This window comes from Oratosquilla oratoria, chromosome 11 (genome assembly GCF_046742065.1).
Source record: "Oratosquilla oratoria isolate Oo_2021 chromosome 11, ASM4674206v1, whole genome shotgun sequence".
Classification (NCBI taxonomy): Eukaryota; Metazoa; Arthropoda; class Malacostraca; order Stomatopoda; family Squillidae; genus Oratosquilla; species Oratosquilla oratoria.
Window position 1 is genome coordinate 64,083,994 of NC_134787.1, and position 7,722 is coordinate 64,091,715.

At 43.5% G+C, this 7,722-nt stretch overlaps 1 protein-coding gene across 1 annotated transcript in view; it reads left to right on the top strand.

The window, feature by feature from the left end:
- Positions 1-6,794: 6,794 nt before the first annotated feature.
- LOC143029882 (uncharacterized) overlaps positions 6,795-7,722 on the top strand; it is a 31,186-nt gene continuing 30,258 nt past the window's right edge. The window contains exon 1 of the mRNA XM_076193052.1: positions 6,795-6,938. The gene's annotated coding sequence lies outside the window, so the exon portion shown is untranslated. The remainder of the gene's footprint in view (positions 6,939-7,722) is intronic.

Here is a 7,722-nt window from a genome sequence, read left to right on the forward strand (position 1 = left end):
ACATACATATTCCAAAGGCTTTTTTCCCCCTTACAATGGAGGTAGCCAAAAAACAAAGGCATAAACCACTCCCACCCATTCCATCCCCAACATACTCCACTCCCCTCTATACCCTCTTATCTTGGCACCTCCTGGATGATGGGTCATCCTGGCATTTTGTCCACTGCCCTGGGTCAGAAGCAGTGTTGCAAGACACAGCACATCCACAGCAAGGCTACTTCATCAAATTGGCAACCCCCCTGTCCATCCCCTCATACAAGTAAGAAGACAGGGAGAAATCCCTTCTGGGTACATCCCCCCCATCCCCCACCCACTCCCCTCATACATCACAGCATCATCCATACACAACCATTCTCCATTCACCCCTATCTTTTGTCCTGTCCTTCCTCACCTTTCTCAAAGCCCCCTTTACCCCATCCATCCATCTCATCCTAGGTATGCATTTATCTATTTACCTATGGATTCATTTATATACCTATGCCTTTATTTATTACCTATGCATTTATTTATTTTATTTGTTATTATATATATTATAATTTTTATTTATTTATCATTATTATATGTTTTCGCATCCGACCTGGTTATGACCAAAAGGTCTCTGTCGGTACGCTCCGCCTTTGTAACCCTTTGTAAAAAAAACAAAAAAAAACTAAAAAAAAACTAAAGAGGTCTTAGAGCACCGAGAGATCCTACTGGAGTGCAGTATCGGTGGCAATAGAAACACCTTAGGGCAGGGGTCCTCAACCTAGTGTTCGCGGGATGTTTTAAATTAAAAAAAGGGATACTTCGATGACAATCGAAAGTAACTACAGTTTCACTACATATGTAGTATGTCACAAATCCCTGGAAAGTGGAAGGAGAAGGTGGTGGTTGTGGGGGCGTGGGAAATACCTACCTTAAGTGAGGGATGAAGGGGGAGGGATAGCTGCAGTGGGAAGCCGAAGTCCAGGAGATTTGAGTCACCGACCGGGACCACGCGCACTCCGTTCTCGGCGCGCGTGTATATAACTCAAAGGTGGGTGGGACAACTCATTAAGTAGACCGTCCTAGGCTAATCAAACAGATCATCCTATTCTGAGTTTTAATGGTCAAAATTATTTCTACAATCAATCCTCGTTGGCATGCGCCTCAAATCTATAAAGGTTGGTTTAAAAGTTAATAGATTGTTCCTACAGTATTCTAACTCCCTGCGCGCCTATCTATGGGTCCTATCTAGTAATCACCAATATCGTTACTTGCTACCATCCTTAGGGGGCTTCTGCTGGTTGCGGGGATGTCTTCCAATAGGCGCGGGTCTCTCGTTCAGGCAGGATGCGTTTGCTATTGAAGGATAACTGTGCCGTTGAGCACGGCGGGAACCCTGGCCATCCTCGTTGTTGGGCACCTCATGGCGGGACGCGGGTTCGATCTCGTAGGGGGTTACCTATTTTTCACTATCAAGTCCCTTTCAGGTCAGGATGTCCCGAAAAGGGGGGAACTGTTTGTACAAATAGTCGAATAGCACAAGGGTGGTGTGTTCACTGGAGGCTGACCTCGTCACGACATCGTTCAAACCCGTTCCCGTGAGGGTCTGGGCGCCACTCGCAACACTATCTTCAATTCGATAAGTCTCCGGGGGATTTTGTACTTGAATCACTCGTGTAGGGTCTGACAGTGCGTAATCGGTCACTAAAGGAAGCAGATCCTCGATAGCCACCATATGGGAGGGTAGGGCGCGATTGCACTTCCGAGAATACGAGCGGCCCGACCTCCCTGTAGGGACCCAGGGGGAATAACTGCCCAGTGCCCGGCACCGCCGGGTCAACCGCTCATGCCCATACACTGTATGGCATACATCGTTGCCGTTACTTCCTCGTTTCCACTCGCTAGTTTTGAAGGGAGCGCAGTGCAATGTTTATGTGGAAGTTGAAACAGTTCTAATTGTTCCTTGAGGGTAGTCACTACTCACGAGAGTGGAAGATATGATCCTAACTAGTCTAATTAAAACTAGCCTAAACAATAAATGGCAAGCGCGCAGGGGTGGGTGGGAAACCGTTAGAACTAATTCGAACGGTAACTCTTGGATGTAATACACTAATTCTATTCATAAAGTAGCAACTTACGACCGCAAGAAGGAACAGTAAACTTGAGAGGTTGTGGAATCCCACACTATTAAACATTCGTGTCTTTGCTCGCAGGCATATGTAGACACCTGGAACTAAAGGGAGGGTTTTCTTGAGCAATTAGAAGTCTCAAATTCGTTAAGGCACTGTAATTGATTGCCAAATTGGCACAATAGTTAATGAGGATAAGGAGAAGGAAAAATATCAAGAAGTAGTTGCTAGAGGCCTTAAGAGTTCCGGTGATTCCAAGGAGTAGAGGGAATTGATAGACGAAAAGGGCTGAAAGGAGACGAAAAACTGTGGAGCTTGCGTCGGCTAGGCCCTTGAGCGAAAGTAATTGGTAACTGTGGTTTGAGAGCAGACGTAAGAAAATGAGAAGAAATAGTAGTCCGTGTGTCACAACCCAAAGTTGTGACAACAGTATCACTGTACATTGTTTTTCATGCTTATGGTTAAATGATGAATAAAGTTATTACAATTTGAACAAATTTATATCTATTTTGGTACCATTACATATTCAGTTTGAGACAATGGTCTCAAACTGTCCGGAAATAGATTCAATTTGGAAGTAGGTAGAAACAACTTGCCAACCGTGTAGTTAATGAATGGAATAAACTTCTTGCACAGGTAGTGCAATGTAGTTCAGTTCGAAGCTTTAAGAATCATTTAGATAAACATCTAAGCAAGATGCTGTAATGATTATAATTTATTTTATATTATTAGTTTTTGTTTTGTTATCATTTGGCTGTCTGATTTTCATTTTATTATTAGTTATATGTCAATTTATTATTATTTACTATTTACCTGTTTGTTTATTATTTAACTATACCTATGCATTTATTTATGGAAGAGATGGCAGTAAGTGGAAGATGGGCAGAATATTTTAGGGAGTTGCTAAATGTGAAGGAGGATAGGGAAGGAAAGATAGCTGCAGTGGGAAATGCGAAGAAAATGAGAGTGATGAGTGAGGAGAATGGAGGAGAAATAGGGAAGGATGAGGTGAAGGCAGTTGTAAAGATGATGAAAGCAGGTAAGGCACCTGGTCTGGATGGATGCCATGCAGAATGTCTGAAAAAGGGAGGTTCAGTGATGGTGGACTGGTTGGTGAGGTTATTTAATGTTTGCTGGAGAGAGGGTAGAGTACCGGAGGACTGGAGAAGTGCCTGTATAGTTCCACTTTACAAGGGAAAAGGGGACAAGTGTGATTGTAGTAGTTTCAGAGGGGTTAGCCTGTTAAGTGTAGTAGGGAAGGCTTATGGGAGGATCTTAATTGAGAGGATTAGGAGAGGAACAGAAGGAGTAATTGGTGAGGAACAGTGTGGTTTTAGGACAGGTAGAGGTTGTGTGGATCAGATCTTTGTGGTAAGACAGATATGTGAGAAAGCTATAGGAAAGGGGAAGGATGTTTTTTGGGCTTTTATGGATCTGGAAAAGGCTTATGATAGGGTAGACAGAAAGGCACTGTGGGAGGTTATGCAGATTTATGGGATAGGAGGAAAGCTTTTGGGAGCTGTCAAGAGTTTTTATGAGAGTAGTAGAGCTTGTGTCAGGATTAGAAATGGAGAGAGTGAGTGGTTTGAAGTAAAGGTGGGACTTCGTCAAGGATGCGTTATGTCGCCCTGGCTGTTCAACTTATACATGGATGGGGTGGTGCGAGAGGTGAATGCTAGGGTAGTGGGTCAGGGATTGGAGATGGTTAAAGAAAATGGAGAAAAGTGGGAGGTGAGCCAGCTGTTGTTTGCGGACGACACTGCGCTTGTGGCAGGGTCAGAGGAGGGATTGAGGAAGCTGGTGGCAGAGTTTGGGAGAGTATGTGATAGAAGAAAGCTAAAGATATATGTGGGTAAAAGTAAGGTGATGAGATGTACAAGGGGTGAAAGTGGCAGTAGACTGGAAGTGAACATTAAGGGAGAGCGACTGGAGGAAGTGGATAGCTTTAGATTCTTGGGTGCAAGTGTAGCAGGAAAAGGTGGAGTGAAGGTGGAGGTAGAATGTAGATTGAGAGAAGCGAGTAAATGCCTTGGTGGTTTAAAGAGTGTAATGAGGAATAGACATTTGGGAATGGATGCGAAGAGGAGACTGTATGAAGGAGTGATTGTGCCAACAGCACTGTATGGGGCAGAAACGTGGAACATAAGAGAAGAAGAGAGAAGGAGTTTGAATGTGTTTGAGATGAGGTGTCTGAGAAGTATGGTGGGGGTTACTAGGCTGGATAGAGTGAGAAATGAGGAGGTGAGGAGGAGAACAGGGGTGATAAAGGATTTGGGAGATAGGGTTGATGAAAGAATATTAGGATGGTTTGGACACATGGAAAGAATGAGTGAAGAAAGACTAGTAAAAGAGGTATGGAAGGCAGATGTGGAGGGAGTGAACATGAGGGGACGTCCTAGGATGAGGTGGATGGATGGGGTGAAGGGGGCTTTGGGGAAGAGGGGAATGTCTGTTGAGGAAGGAAGGGAGAGGACGGAAGACAGAGGTGAGTGGAGAATGGTTGTATATGGATGATGTTGTGATTGCATGAGGAGGAATGGGCGGGGGGGTGGGGGTGGGGTAGTATGTGTGAGTAACTTTTGACGCAGCCCGAAGGGATTTCTCCCCGTCCTCTCCTTATATGGAAGGGGGGACGGAGAGGAGGGGTCGCCGATTAAATGAAGCGGCCTTGCTGTGGATGTGCTGTGTCTTGCGACACTGCTTCTGACCCAGGGCGGTGGGCAGGGTGCAGGGATGACCCGTCATCCAGGAGGTGCTCAGATGAGAGGGAGGGTGGGAGGGGTGTGGAGTGTATTTAGGGATGAAATGGGTGGGAGTGTTTTTATGCCTTTCCCTTTTTGGCTACCTCCCTTGGAAGGGGGAAAAAGCCTTGGTATATGTATGTATGTATTTGTTATTTACATTATTATAGTTTTTATTTATTATTTTATTATTTTTTTTTCCGCATCCGACCTAGATATGGACCAAAAGGTCTCCTGTCGGCATGCTCCGCCTTTGTAATCCTTTGTAATTTTATATTCTGTCAGGTTTGGGGGAACGGACCGGCGCGATGGTCTGATGACTCTGGGCACGTAACGGGAAAAAGCCTGAGAACCCTTTCCTTAGGGTGTTAGGGACGTTGTAGGAGAAGGAGGGTATGGATATTCCCGGAAGAGAACAGCTTCATGTTACTTCATGATGGTCCAAACTGCTTTGAGGGACGATGAGAAATTTGGTACAACCTTGGGAACTCTGTAGTCAATGGGGCGGACTACCAGGAATGAGTCAATGAGGGCAACGTTGAGAGTGTGGGTGGATGAAAAGAGTCGGGGGGAGGGGAGTGAGTGAGAGGTGACACGGCAATCCAGATTCACTCTTGATGGCCTACTTGCCCTTGTGTCAAGATTTCTTCAATCTCTCATCCTGGGCCTCTGTATCTGTTAAAGGCGTTATCACATTAGGGTGTTTTTCCTCCGATTGTTGCAGCAGATTTGCAGCCGGCAGCTTTCGGGGAGGAATCTGACTCGCTGGAGGAAAATAATTTTCCTCCAGCATATCAAATGACATTCTATGTATTTTTGTTAAGAAAAAATGCCAAAGTGATTATGCGGTGGAGATTGGGGGAAAATAGCCCAGTTTGATAACCACTCTAAAGGCCTCTAAGATGTCGCTTACCTTTAATTGCATGTCTTCTTTAATACTCACCATGGAGGAGAAGAGACAGTCGAAATCCTTTTAGAAAAGGGAAGAAGAATGCAAATTTTAAGAGAACTCGTCGAGCAGTGTGAACGGGAAGTCGTTGTGTGTGGAGTGGGCGGGGGGGGGTTATTTCTATTTATTTGCTTATTTATTTATTTATTTATTTATTTTATTTATTTATTTATTTATTTATTTATTTATTTATCTATTTATCTATTTATTTATTTATTTATTCATTTATTTATTTATTTATATATTTATTGTGAAATGTCACCATCACGGGTTTTGAGCCCGTGTGGTGGTGTTTATGGAAGAAACAAAGTGTTTATGAAGAGATTAAGTGGGATGGTGTAGGTTGTTTCACGACTTTTGGAGTTTGGTAGACTTGGGACTTAACGAAGGCGATTGAGATAAAACTAAGGAGTCCGCAGAGGGGAAATGGAGAAATAAATACTGGGGATAATCGCTGAAAGACAGGAGGAGGGCAAACTGGAGTGAGAGATATCATGAAAGTGGCAGAAAATATAGAATTGGAAAGTTAATTAAGACACGTGAAAGAATGATGGGGGTGTTGAGCAAATGTGTTAGTAAATAAATACCGCAAACGAGAAAGGATCAGACGGTGGTGAGACAAGGTAGAAAATTTTGCAGGAGTGACGTGACATGGGTTGGCGCAGTTAAGGAATAGTTTGGGAGAAACCTTTGTTCATCAGTGGGCTCGAAATGACTGATAGATTGGAAAACGTACAAATATGTACACGAACGTGTTGCTGCACTATCCTACATTGTTCTCGCCAAGCTAGCGATACCAAATGTCGCCTGACGTTCATCAGTTTCAAAACTGAACGGAGCCACACACATCTCTCGATTACAAGATAGTACATCATGCTATCATTATTAACTAGAATTCATCATAAATCACATTACTTGCGTTACACTATTAAGATCAAATATGATGGACCCATGCAAACTTTGGTCACAAATCCTTGCAGAGTTATGTGGTAAAGGTGTGGCAACTACTGCGACTGGCTCATTGGTGCGGGAAATCCTACTAGCTTCAGTGACTGAGTGCACGTTCTGGAGTAGTGGCAGAGTTCACAAAGGCACGGTAGAATAACCCTTGCCCAGAATTCTGCAGTTCACTTGTTTTCGTAGTGCACAGCAAATGTAAGTACATTGTAATTAACCGTTCACGAGTGTTATGTCCATAGATATGAATATGTACCAAAGACCCCTTTTCCCCCTTGTAAAAAGGTGGCCGAATGCACATCGTACATATGTTAAATAAGGAGATACCCTCGATCATCAGAGATAAATGTGGTGCTGAAGGTCGCCTCACTACCACTTCGTCTTGGGACAAAATCAAGCAGTGACAGCAGGGCACAACAACAAACGGTCGAGGCCATTGCACAGATTCGTGTTTCTCAGAATGCTACAGACGTCTTTAGGTGTTATTAAGACTGCCGTCAGTTGATTTCATAAGACTGAAACTGCAGGAAAGGGTTAATTCCTTTGCTGCAGATAGTGGGTCGGGATTCCATTAGCTATAAAAAAAAATGCGGAAACTAAATTAGAATACTAGTTTTATACGCAGCAAGTCCGTTCGAAGTCATCATATACATTTACTGTGGCCATAACCGAACGATTTCATCCAGTTAAAGGAAAGCCTCCTCACTGCCTTAACTCCTTATTGTGTGTTCAAGCTAAAGTAATTTCAACATAGAGTAGGTAAGAATGGTAATTCATTTTGCCAATTGGAGGGAGTGACCTAGATGGTTTCGCCATGGGAACACCAGCTACGTCTTTGATGGACTTCTCGAAAAAAAAGCAAAGTGACCATTATATATGGCCTAAGTTTTGCCAATCCATGTCGATTTTATTAAACTTCTGGGTCTTAGAATACTAAAAAAAAATTATTTGTGATATTACGCTACACTTCGAATTTAAATGA